Source organism: Petaurus breviceps, unplaced genomic scaffold (assembly GCF_028583685.1).
Source record: "Petaurus breviceps papuanus isolate PSGF00001 unplaced genomic scaffold, PetGlider_PUasm1.0 90881, whole genome shotgun sequence".
Classification (NCBI taxonomy): Eukaryota; Metazoa; Chordata; class Mammalia; order Diprotodontia; family Petauridae; genus Petaurus; species Petaurus breviceps.
In genome coordinates this window covers 16,466,367-16,480,439 of record NW_027187369.1, presented here as the reverse complement: position 1 = coordinate 16,480,439, position 14,073 = coordinate 16,466,367, and the positions used below count along the sequence as shown (strand labels likewise).

Sequence of the window (14,073 nt, the reverse complement as noted above, 5' to 3'; positions counted from 1 at the left end):
AACTAGGTGGTGCAGTGGATACAATGCTGGGTCTGCAGTCGGGAAAACCTGAGTTCTAATCCAGCCTCAGACACTTCATAGCTGTATGACAGGGAAGTGTGTCACTTAACCAAGTTTGCCTCAGTTTTTTCATATGTAAAATGAAATGGCAAATCAATCCAGTATCTTTGCCAAGAAAACCCCAAGTGGGGTCACAAAGAATCAGACACAACTGAAGTAACTGAAAAATAACAACATAGCACTATGGTACCTGTGACAATGATGATCACTCTGTCCAAGAGTATTGAAATTGGAGTGAAAAGCAAAGACTTATACTCCTAAGGAGTTTGCCAGCATCATATAAAGTCCAAATGAAAAGATTCCCTCTTGGTCTCAAGGTTCTCCAAATGTTCCTATTTACAGATGATTCTTTTCTCATTACTTTCAGTACTAAAACACTAAAAAGGGATCTTCAGTGAAATGCACAATGTGAAAGAGATCAGTATGAACACCCACTCTAGATAAACAAAGTGGATAAACAAATAGACCAAAAAAGGTACTTGAACTGAAGACATTTAAAAACTATCTGGGGGTCAGCTAGGTGGCACAGTGAATACAGTACCAGCCTTGGAGTCAGAAGGACCTGAATTCAAATTCGGCCTCAGACACTTAACACAAAACTAGCTGTGTGACCTTGGATAAGTCACTTAATCCCAGTTGCCCTATCTTCCTATTTCCAAAAAGCAAAAAGAAAAATCTTTAAAAAAAAACCTATCTGGAATAGTTTTAATAATCCTGCTTGGAAATAGAGAGAAGGCAACCAGATACCATCTCCATATCTTCAAGGACTACTAAAACCTAAAGTTATAGTAATGATTTCCTAACTGAATTTAAAATACTTAGAATCACCAACGTATTGAACGTAATCAATATGTCTTACATTTATTTATATAGTGCTTTTACTGTCAAGGCACTTATATATCTATCATAGGTATAGTTTTTAACTTAATTACCCTATAAGTTAGATAGTATTAATTAATACCTTTTTTTTTTACAATATTGAGGATTTGAAGCTGGAAAAAACAAACTAGAACAAGAGCTTGGTAAAAAAAACCCTTTAATTTTACAAAGGAGCAAAGTAAAGCTGAGAGAAGAAAAGGGACTTGTATACAGTTGATAAATATCAAAACCATGTTGTAAAACTATGTCCTCTGATACAGAACATTTGTAACACAGAATATACTTGCTGTTCATAGTGTGAAGAGAAATGGCCTCTCATTTCAGTTTTTTAAAACAGCTAATTCCATTAACTTTCCATATAGTCAGCTTCCAGATCACATGACTAACAATATGAAAAACTAGACATTTTCTTCAATACTCCAGAATTCTCAAAACTACCCAAAATAAAAATGATATGCAAAAGGTAAAATAACTGTAGCTGTCTCTTCAGGCCCATACACCAAAAAACCTAATAAGGTAACAACCCAAATAATTAACAGTAGAAAAGGCTAATCCTGTCCTGGGCCCTCTTCTCTGCTCCTGCTAAACTACTTCACTTGGTGATCTTATCAGCTGCCATGAATTTAATCACCACCTCAAATGCTGATGATTCTCAATCTACATATTCTGTACCAATCTCTCTGCTGACTTCCAGTCTCACATCTCCAACTGAACTATATACACCAAAATATTTATGACAGCATTTTTTGAGATAGCAGAGAACTGGAAACAAAGGATATATCCATCATCTGGGGAATGGCTAAAGAAATCATGGTATGTGAATAATGAAATATTATTGTGCTTTAAGAACCAATGAATATGATGAACACAGAGAACAATGGAAATACTTATATGAACTGTTGTTGGTTGAAGTAAGCAAAGCCAAGAAAACAATATGAACAAAGACCACAACGATGTAAATGGGAAGGACAACCACAAAAACACACAATTTTAAATTAACATTATAAAAATTATAAAGAATAAAGAATTTGAATAAATAAATAATTTGAAAGTCAAGAGATGGGAAGACTACCCCCAACCTCTTTGCAGAGGTAACAGGTCCATGAGGGTTGGACTACACATATTTTCAGACTTTTTTAGCTGTACTGATCTACTGTTTGAAAAAATTCTTATACTGAGAGAAATCTGAGTGATGTAAAAATACAAAATATCATTAAAATGGTTTTTTAAAAGATCTTTCAATAGTCAAATTTTTTGTACTTTACCTCTACGTTTAGTATTGCCACCTTAATGTTCAACTTAATTACAAATTAATTACAACTTAATTACAAATCAACTTATTACAAATATGGAAATGGAACAGAGAAATGTAATTACTCTTGTCAATGGGACACAGAACTAACTGTACTTGGAAACCATCCCCATAAGTCTATGGAAACACAAAATTGTGTCTATGTGCTCTGTATATTATTCTTCTCCAAAGCCCACTCTACCACCACCACCACCACCACCCCCCCCACACACACACACGCATCTCATATAGCACATAAACCTTGTTCCTTGTATAAGAGGTAATTTGATTTGGAGTCAGAAGATCGGGGTTTAAGTCTGGACTCTGCCATTTAACAGTGACTTAGGGCAGAATCAGTTGCCTCTCTTAGACTGTTTCTTCCTCTAAAAAATGAATATAATAATATTCACAGTACCTATCTCAACAGGTCATTGTAAAGATCTACTGAGACCATGTATGTAAAGAAAATGTCAGCTACAATTATTAAATGTTCAATAAGTTGGATGATTGGTGAAATGCGTATCCCTTGATTGAAATCACAATTATACTCCCTAATGAAATATGCATTTCACAATGTCAGTTACTGTCTTGACACTTTCCAGCTCTGTGATTTAGTGCAAATCACTTGATTTCTATGAAGCTCAATTTCCTCATCTATAAAATGGAGTAATAACAGCACCTACTTAAAAGGATTGTTATGAAATTCAAATGAGATGACAGTATTTGTAAAGCACTTTGCAAACCTTAAAGGGCTATGGAAATATTAACTTATTATTATTATTTTAAGGAAAGCATTTTTCAAGTCTTCATAAACTTCAGAAATGGGAGCGGTTATTACTATTATTATTACATATATCAGTGTTTTCTTACTTTGCTGCTAATCTAAGCTAAACATTAAGCATGTTAACAAGAAAAGAAACTGGGAGTTTGGGGTATATATCCATGTGAAATAGAAAGAGAAAAGCTCCTATAGCTATTTTCCCTCTAAGATGGCTGAAGAGTTATTTTAGCAAAACCTCATGAAATGAAATAGCTGTTAAAATAAAAGATTCCATGTCAAGTTCTAGCCAGAGATGAAAACACCTTAGATCCAGTTTTAAATACACTAGAATAATTTTACAAATTCATACCATAGCACTACCAAACCCAAGCCTGTAATTGTTCTCTTCTGGCAAGGCTCGGTGCCACTGTTTAGGTCCAAGTCTTCTGTATGGAAACAAGTTCTGCTGTCCCTGCTCTCAAACCACTTTCAAAGACAATAAATGATTTATTAAATTAATCAGCATGTAGCCAGAGGCAGGAGATGTGTCTGGCTAGTTGCAGCATGGGATATGACTGGCATAATTATTGGAAGCAAAGTAATATTTACATTTTAACCCACATTAGAAATTACTGTGAGAATACACATCTACAATAAAGTCTGATTCAGTCCCAGATTAGATATGGACACAGTGCTAAGCATTTTAGGATTAGAATAATTTTGGTAATAGAAATATGGGCACAGATAATAGGATTCTGAAAGGTAAGATAAGGAATAAAATATATCCCAGTTCTTGCCAGGGAGGGGACTCTTTCTTGGAAGAAGATATGTAATGTAGATTATTAATGACTTCATGCTATGCTGAACCCTATTATTGATGAAAATGGAGATGACAAAAATGCCCATTTGTTCAATACTCTCAGTGTGGTGAGTATTTTATAGTGAGTAGAGAAAAGAACAAGTATCTATTCTCCCAGGGCTTAGGAAGCAAAATTCAAAGACACCTAAGTGCAGATAAAGTGCCAGGCACTCAGTGCCACTCACCACAAAATCATAGAATCTTAGATTTAGAATCCAAACTGAATAAGGATCGCCTCTACAACATTGCTGACAAATACTTACACAGTCTTTGCTTGAAGAGCATCAGCAGGGAAACAGGGCAGGGAAACCAGTGACCTTACTACCTTAAGAGCCTGTCATTCCACTTGGAGATATCTCTAGTTTCCAATAAGCCCCAATTTCCCTCCCTATACTTTCTAGCTATTGCTTCTAGGTTTGCCCTCTGAACTCCACCAAAACAAGAATAATCCCTCTTGCAAGTAAGAGCCCTTCAAACACTTACAGACCACTACCAATACAGGGGTGTGCTGGAGCAACTACCGTGTTTCCCCGATAATAAGACCTATCCCGAAAATAAGCCCTCCCCTTACTGTGTAAGATTCCTCTAAAATAAGCCCTATTGAGATTGCTACTGTAGTGAAGGTGATCCCCTGCGCTACACCATCCCCCCCCCCCCCCCCGTGAAACGCACGCCGCGCTCCGAGCTGCATCCAATCAGAGCTGCAGCAGTGAGCGCGTCATCCTGTTCTTTATTGAATTCATTATTGAATAAAGGTACATTTTTTTGTTCACATTTATCTGTTTATTAAAATTGCTGTCAATGTTCATTAAAATAAGCCCTCCCCTGAAAATAAGCCCTCTAGTATTTTTCTGTCCAAAAAAAATAATAAGACATTGCTGAAGCAGTCTCCGCAGCGCTAAGACTCAGAAAGGACGCAGAAAACTGAGGAGGGATGGACGCTGCCATCCAGCTGAGGAGGGCAGCTGCTGCAGGGAGGACATTGTTTCCAATAATCAGTTAGAAACTTTTATTCAGCTTCCCCCTGTGCACTTCCCCAGTGGTTACAGCCCATAGCAACTGCTCAGCGCCCCTTGGCAACAGGCAGCCTCTTCCCCATTGGACCTTGCAGGAGCGCAGCATAATTCTGGGCCTTGTGACGGGCCTAGCAACCGGGCGTGTCCTTGGCGACGGGCGCTTTATAGGCTGCCTCAGGGGCCCTCTCTCTCCATTGGGTTTCTCCTCCTGGCGTGAGTACGCCCTATGCCAGCTCGCTCTCTCTCAGTAGCCGTCTCTTGAGATCGCTGCAGCTAAGCTTCACTCCTCCACACGGCTTCAGCCTTCGGCTTCACTCCTCTAGCGGCTTCAGCCTTCGCCTGCCCTTCTGTTGCCATCGGCTCCAAACTCTGCACTTCCACCTCCGGCTCTGGCTCCGGCTCCATCCTCGGACTTCGGCTCCGTAAGCTTCGCTTCCACTTCCGGCTCTGGCGCCATCAGCTTCTCTTCCACCTCCGCCTCCATCTTCATCATCTCTTCCTCCATTTTCTCTTCAGCCTTTGCCTCCATCTCCGCCCTAGTGTTCATCTAAATCTTAGTCTTCTTTGTCCCCTCACTGCTTTCCTCCCTTCTCCTAGCCCTGTTAATCTGCCGGGTCCTGCTGCTCCTCTGCCAGCCGCTCCTCTCCCTGCCTGCCAACCCCAGCTGTTCTTCCCTCCTGGGCACCACTTGCATCGCCACCACCTCGTCGTCGTCGTCGTCCTCCTCCTCCTCCTCCTCCTCCTCTTCATCATCCCTCCACAATGTCTCCTCTCCGTACCTTCCTAGAATTCCTCGGATTCATTGTAGTGCTCGTCCTCCTCGTCTTCCTTATCATCTCCCACACAATCCTGGCCATCCTTCTCTTCCTCCTCTTTCTTCTCTTCCTTCTCTTCCTCTTCTTCCTCCCCTACATTCGATTGCTCCTTAGCATTGTCCGGTTCTTGCTGCACCTAGTGGTCTTCTAATTCCCCAGCCCCACCTCTGCTCTGCCATGAATAAAGACTATGATGTCATCATCCTTGGCACCGGGCTTAAAGAGTGTGCCCTCGGAAGCCTCCTGGCCTCACTCAGAAAGAAGGTGCTTCACGTGGACCGCAGCCCCAGCACGGTGGGCACAGCGCCTCGCTGAGTCCACTGAACGTGCCTACCGCCACTTCAACGTGCGTGGTTCGCCCCCTGCCACCATGGGCCAAGGACACACCTGGAAGGTGGACCTGCTACCTAAGTTCCTCATGGCCAGCGGACAGCTGATGAAAATCCTGACCCACTTGGATGCGCTGCCCTTCCTGGACTTCCACGTGGTGGACGCCAGCGGCTTCCTGTACAAGAGAAACCGGATTTACAAAGTGCCCTCGAATGAGACTGAGGCCCTGGCCTCTGGGTTGATGGGACTCTTTGAGAAGCAAGTTTTTCATTTACGCCCTTAAATTTGACGAACAGGACCCCGGCACATACCGGAAGATGACCGTTAAAAATCTATTCCAGAGATTTGGTTTAGGCCAAGATGTGACTGACTTTGCCGGACATGCCCTGGCCCTAAGTCATACCAACAGCTATCTGGACCACCCTTGCTTTGAGACATTGGAGAAAATCCAACTCTACACATCATCGCTGGCCAAAAATGGAAAGAGCCCTTACCTCTACCCACGTTTTGGAATCGGAGAGCTGGTACAGGCCTTTGGCCGGCTGACCTCCAGCCAAGGGGGAGTTTTCTTAATGAACAAACCAGTAGACGAGATACTCGTCAGGGATGGCCAAGTGGTGGGCATCAGGTCAGAGGGTCGGATTTCAAGGTGCAAACAACTCATTTGCGACCCCAGCTATGCACCAGACCGTGTGCACAAGGTCGGCCAGGTCATCAGGGCCATCTGCTTTCTTGGGCACCCCATTAGAAACACCAACGGGGCCAGCTCGGGACTCATTATTATCCCTTCCTCCCAGACAAACCGCAGATCGGACATCTATATCTTCCTCACTTCTTACGTACACTGTGTGGCCGCACAGGGCAAATACATTACCATAGTGAGCACAGCTGTGGAGAGTAAAGACCCGGAAAAAGAAATCCAGTTGGCTCTGGAGCTCCTGGAGCCCATTGAGCAAAAATTCTTTTTCACAAGTGACCTCTACGTGCCTAATGACTTGGGGATCAAAAGTCAGATTTTCATAACAACTAGTTACGATGCCACGTTCACTTTGAGAGTGCCTGCAACGACATAAAGGAGATCCATAGAAAGATGACAGGATCTGAACTGAAATTTGACTGAAACACTCTAGACCATCTTAGGGGGGAGAAAATTAAAACCGTGCTAGGAAATAGGAGCAATTTGGGTATCTGAGAAATAAAGCATCTCCCCAGGGAGATCATGAAAATCTATTGTGTGAAGTACTTTGCTTCTTATCTTTCAAGAGTTGTAGTGAACTATTACTATCGTTCAACTTCCCATCTCCCCAACCCCCAGTCTCTTAGAAGGGATACCTAGTCCCAATCCTGCCCCAAAGTGTGTGAAATCTTTTTCACAACTTGTTGAATTCTGCCTTATAGTAAAAGAGAATCTTATATTCTATTCATTTATATAGTGGGTAAAGAGTGTGGAAGACTGTATGTTCAAATTCCTCTACTGAAACATGTCAGTCTTTCAGCCTTCCAGTTCCTCATGTATATGGGGATAATGATTCTTTATCACATCTTTGAAAGATTGAAGTAATACTCAACCAGTAATTAATTTCTACCTCTAAAAAAGTCATATTATTAAAGGTGGAATGGTGTTCAATATGTTCAGATTACTCATGTATCTTGTTCAACTTAACTATATCCTTTTTTTTCCTATTACCCCCCCCTTAAAAAATGCCACTGGTCTCAGAGTTTAAATCCCTCGGGGCTTGGGCACTTGTTCCCTTCCTCTTTCTGGGACTCTCCTCAGCTTTAAAATAAGAAGATTCGCTAAATCACCTCTAGCTCTTCCCTTAAGAGGTCCCTTTAGCTCAGATGACAGTCTATGATCCTTTAAAACAGCTGATATGATTGAAATTATTTAGTTATACTAGTAGTGTTCTTAGAATTGTTCATCACGTTTCAAACTCAGATCTCACTACCTGAGTAGCCCACTGGGAATTCCATCATGGTAGTGGGATCTTTTATAACCACCCTTTTACCAATTTCCCATCACATTTGTCATACTCTTATTGTTAAGTAGCATTTTATACCTAATGTTCTAAATGCCAGAGTTGATTTTTTTTTAAATAAGAATTTTGTTCAAAGGTTCCCAAACTACAACTGTCTTAATGATGTTGAGAAGAATAATGATCCACTTCAGTCCTTTCACAACATTACCAGGTCATGTGAAGTATTCCTAGGAAGCAGAATCTCACATGTTACTAGATCAGTTTCATGGTCGGTTTTTTTTTTTTGTTTTTGTTTTTTGCTTTTCTACATTCCTAGCATATAGGGGAAGAGAGTTATCTCTCCTATGGTGAAAATATTTACCTTTTGTAAATGATAATTGCTTAACTCAAATTTGATGAACTATGAGTTATTGACAGCAAATTCATCTTTTAAGGTATTTCTAGTGATTTGAAAGAAAACCAGGCATCTTTCCACACTCTTAAACTTAATATGGTTCCTATTAGTAATAAAACATTCTAGGCTGACAACTTGTAAAAAATGAAAAAAGCAAATAATAGTTCTTTAATCAAAGCCAGTAAAAAAAAAATCCTTGCTTTACATTAACATACAAGATATATTTCAGTGCATTACTTCAGTTAGCTGTATTTAGAATTCAGGAATTCCATGATGTGAGGTGATTTATCAAGTTCTTTTAGATGATCAGTTTGTAACAGCAAAATTTTGTCTTTCTGCTGTGGTATTAAATCACTTGAAATCTGAAATAAGGGGACCATGAATATATAAACCTTCCAAATAGCCTTTATGGTCTAGAGTATGAAAAGAATATGTACTACATATTAGGAAGATCTGGTTTCAAATTCTTCCTTAGGGACACTTATTTTCTTGTGACTGGGCAAGCTTTTCAGCTCTTTAAAAAGCTCTGTTATCAATGTGAGTTATTATTACTATTATTCTCTCTCTCTTTTTTTGGAGAGGGGAAGGTAAGACAATTGGTGTTAAGTGACTTGCCCAAGGTCACACAGCTAGTTGTTTGTGTTAAATGACTGAGACCGGATTTGAACTCAGGTCCTCCTGACTCCAGGGCCAGTGATCTATTCAGGGCACCATCTAGCTGCCCCCTATTATTCTCAAGTAGGACTTAGGGGGATGCATTTTAAAGAGAAATTAAAAGACTTAAACTCAAGCTGTGGTACTTACTGGCTAGTAAGTAAGCAAATCACTTAACTAGTGGGTTCACCTTTGAAAAGTGGGCATACTATCTGCCCCACATTGATTGTAAGGTGATTGTGAACATTAAACTAGATAACAAGGAGTGGAGGACCTAAGCTAGATCCAAAGAAAAGGAGGAACTTAAGTCATAACTTGTGGGATTGGTAGTTTGTCAGTATTCAAACAGAAATACCTACTGTCTGGATCTTTATCATGTGCTGTCTAATGTAACTAGGCAATACACTTATTAAATACACACATACAACACTAGAATTGACTAAAATGTGAGGAATTGTTATTAATCAATGTGACATAATTGCATTGGAGACTTCATGTTGCAATGGAGAAAGAACATTGGAAAACTAGCATTTGAATCATGGCCCTGTCAGTATTGTCCTACCTTGGGCAAGTCATAGCATTTTTCTGGGCCTCATTTTCTTCATCTGTTAAATGAGAGAGTTGGACTAGTTGGCCTGGGGTTCTTTCAGCACTAAAGCTACTATCCTTTCATCTTTTAGTTAGTCTCTTAATATTTATGTATCAGTTATGTCTAGAAGAAAGTATAGTCAGTATGAGGGGCCTCTTTATTTGCCAGTTAAAGGTGTGTGTATATGTGTGTATGTGTGCATACATACATCTATATCCATATCCATACATACAGAGAGACAGAGGCAGTCTTGACCTGTGATTTGATTATTGTGGGTAACTGAAGAAATACTCTCTACTGATGAAACTAATTGCTATAGATTCATAGGGTTACCTGAAGGGAATTGACTGAGTAGCAAATGGCATAGTCAGACCTGCATTTTAGAAAGGTCACTTTGGCAGCTGAGCATAGGATTGACTGTAGAGTGGGGAGAGAGTAGATGCAGAGAAACCATTCAGAAAGCTATTGCAATATTATTTAGGCATTAGATGATGAAGGCCTATATCAGGGTGATGCCTATGAGTCTCCACTCACAGGGACACATATGAGAGACATCTTAAAAAAGAATCAACCCAGACTTGGCAACAGATTGGCTAAATGGAGGGGAGAAACAGTGAAGAGTTGAAAGTGACACTGAGGTTTCAGGCCTGGGTGACTGGGAGAATGACAGTACCCTTCATAGTAACAGGAAGTTTGGAAGACTAAACGGTTTGAGGGAAAGATAATGAGTTCTGTTTTGGAAGTGTGAATTTGAAGATGCCAGCAGAACATCCACTTTGTGATGTCCAATAAGTAATTAATGATGGAAGGTTGCCTGTTAAGAGCAATGTTAGAGATAGATAAATAGATCTGAGAATCATTTTAGAAAAGATGATAGTTGAATCTGTGGGAGCTGATGAACTCATCTAGTGAGATGGTATAGTGAAGAGGGCCAGGGCTTCAAGCCCTACAAATTCCCTCATGAATGTTATGATTATTTGACCGTCCCAAGACTCCACGAGGTAAGCAACTACAGATATTATTATCCCTGTTTTAGCGATGAGGAAACACTAAAGGGACCATTCTTGGCTTGGTTTCTGGGCTTGTTTGACACCTTGCAGCTAATGGGTGAACGTTCAGTGACAGTGACACTGAACATACCTTAAACTGTTGGATTCAGCTGAAGGGAAGATTTCCTTCCTTTTCTGGACCCCTATGGTGAGGTGATATTACTTTATATGATAGCTGTTAGTGTCAGAGGCAGGATTCAATCCCAGATTATTCCAGGTTCACTGTGACACCTAAGGATATATGAGGAAACTCTATCAACAATGCATTAGTGTCTGAATCTTCCCACAACCCTCTAAAATTTGTCATTTTCTTTTTCTGTCATGTTAGATAATCTGATAGGTATTGGGGTATACTTCAAAGTTGTTTTAATTTGCATTTCTCTAGTCAACAGTGATTTAGAGCATTTTTTATATGACCATAGATTGCTCTGATTTCTTCTTCTGAAAACTGCCTATTCGTATCCTTTGACCATTTATCAGTTGGGGTATGGTTCTTATTTTTATAAATTGGACTCAGTCTTCTATATACTTTAGAAATGACGCCCTTAGCAGAGAAACTTGCTGTAATTTTTTTCACAGCTATGATTACTATGTATTTCCTTACATCCTATTTCCCCCCTTATTTATGCTACTATCTCTCCAAGTCTTAAACCCAGTGCCAGCAAAGAGACCCTATAATCTCCTTCTGATAAGTTGTTCAAACCCCTTACCATCTGTGTGCTTAAAGCTCCAGAAGCCACTGCTGCAGATCCAGTTGCCCTTAAGGCCTGTTGCTAGCTTGCTAAGGTAGGACCTACTTCAGTCTTGCCCAGGTGTTTCCTCATCTGGACTGCATTCCACTCTTACGTTGGTGTGATAGTCATTTCCGGCTTAACTTTTAAGTTTTCTTGAGCTGAAAAATTGTTTCACCTCATTTTCTTTTTTTTTAATTTTTCTCTTTTTTTTCTTTCTTTCTTTTACTTTAGTTTACAACATTCAGTTCCACAATCCCTTGAGTTCCAAATTTTCTCCCCCTCTCTCTCCTCCCCCTTCCCTGCCATGGTGGCATGTAATTCGATATAGGTTCTACAGATACCTTCACATTAAACATGAGTCAAGTTATGAAGAAGGATTATAATCAATGGAATAAACAATGAAAAGAAGGAATAAAACAAAACAAGAGAGAGAGAGCAAGTAGTTTGCTTCAATCTGCATTCAGATTCTTTCTCTGGATGTGAATAACCCTTTTCATCATGACTCTTTTGGAGTTGTCTTATAACCTTGCATTGCTGAGAGGAGCCCAGTCTATCAAAGTCAGTGATCACATATATGATGTGTCTGTAATTGTGTACAAAATTCCCCTGGTTCTGATCTCCTCACTCAGCATCAGTTTATATAAGTCTCTCCAGGTTATTATGAAGTCCGTCTGCTCCTCATTTCTTTTTTTTTTTTTGCTTTTTTTCAGAGGGCAATTGGGGTTAAGTGACTTGCCCAAGGTCACACGGCTAGTAAGTGTGTCAAGTGTCTGAGGGCTCCTCATTTCTTATAGCACAATAATCTCCTCGTTTTCTTATAGGTTCTGCCACACCAGAATTCATTTTGAGATGTTATTTAAAGTTGTTTGGAGAGAAATCTGCAAGAGCTCAGGCAGTCCCTGCCTTTCTTTCTCCATCTTGCTTCAACCTCCATTAGTTCCCTTTTCTCTAGGAGTTTTCATTCTAATTAGGTGGGGTGAAGGTATGACATATAAACAGATAAGAAAAACAAGGTAATGTAAAGCAGGAGAGGAAGCACAAAAAAATAAGAAGGATCACAAGAGGTTACCCTTAGCAACTGGCACATGAGAGTAGCTGTCCAATAGTATCCCCACTTCATAGATAAAAGACACTGAATCGGAGAAGTTTAATGACTTCTCTAAGTTTACCCAGCTAGTGAGTGAACAAGCTGAATCTATACCCAGGTGCTAAGACTCCCAAGTCCATATTCTTTCCATGTCCCTATCTTGCTTTCCACTAACAAGGAACTACATTCTTTTCAATTTGGTCTTATATCTTCTTTCATATCAGGAGTCAGTAAAATCACAGAAAAATGAAGGTTAGCATCGTCTCCTTCCCTCGGTCTCAGTCTTCTCACCTGTAAAATGAGGACTTTAGAATAGATCACCTCTGAGGTCTGTGTCAGCTCTAATATTCTATGGCTTGCACCTAAGTGTCATCACTTGTCAGCAAAGCAATTCTTCTCCCAAGGCCACATGAGTCCTGTTTCATCTCCTTGGCCATAGAAAAGCTGAAAGCTCTGTCTCATACCAAAAGCATACACGGGATAGCAGGACAAAGAAAATGCAATTATATAAGGATGGCAGTGGTGTGAATTCATTTCTGCATTATAACTAGATCCTTATTTAGTGAGTAAAATAATGTATAAGTAACTCAAAAACAAGGGAGGAAAAAAAATCCTTTTTGGAAATAGAGAAGAGGTTTGTTCCCTTAAGAACTTAAAATAAATGAAACTGGGCCAATGAACATAAATGAAGAAATTAAATTTTGACCTAAGAAGTAAATACCTTATGCTATATTTTAGCAAATTATTATTTTCTTATACTTTCTCCCTAAAGCAAGTGACTCACAAAAGATATAATTTTATAAACAAAATGATAAAAGTATTTAAAACAAAAGCTTAAAGATAACCTAATTAAACACTAGATAGAAGGACTCACTTTGGCCATTCACTAGTCTAGGAATTGGTCCATTCCTTGTGGGGATTCAATCATCTTTGGAGAGAACACTAAGACTCAGACTCCAATAGGGTAAGGAAAGAGGACTTAGAGAACGGAAATATCAATAACCTTGAGGAAAGGCCTTAAAAAGTGAGATATATTCCCCCCACAAATTACCTTGGAACTGGGAATTCCTCAAATACAGTGAGGAGAAAATAGAACTATTAATCAGAAACTGACAGCATATAGTTCACCCAGGATTTAACAAAGGAACAGACAGGGGCCACCAAGCTGGGCTATTCTAAGTAACCTTGCAATTATGCAGCTAACTTGCTGGAAAGAAATTCTCTCTAAAAAGCCACCTTTCACAAATTCAGTATATCCACAAAGAGAAGTCGAAATTCAAAAAAGTGGTTGGATATGAGCAGCAGGTATTAGAATGGGTCAAAAAATCCAGTTCAACATGAAGTTGGACCACAGTACCTGAAGTCATTATAAATTACCAGAAAACTCCCTAGAACAGCACTAGAAACATCTGGCCTAATTAGGTTAATAACATGAACTTAAGTGATAGCCATTAGTCATGGAAAGAGTTTTTAAATGGGCTGCAGGGGTTCACATGAAGTCAATGGTACAAAGAAGGCAACAGTGAACATTTTAGTAAATATGGTAGAGATGTAAGGTCCAATTCTGCAGAGGGTGA

The 14,073-nt window shown here is 39.7% G+C and overlaps 1 long non-coding RNA gene and 1 pseudogene across 1 annotated transcript in view; one reads left to right on the top strand and one right to left on the bottom strand.

The window, feature by feature from the left end:
* Nucleotides 1–14,073, bottom strand: part of LOC138150623 (uncharacterized) — a 198,771-nt gene that overhangs the window by 148,611 nt on the left and 36,087 nt on the right. The window lies entirely within an intron of this gene.
* LOC138150621 (rab GDP dissociation inhibitor beta pseudogene) lies at nucleotides 5,858–7,130 on the top strand (annotated as a pseudogene).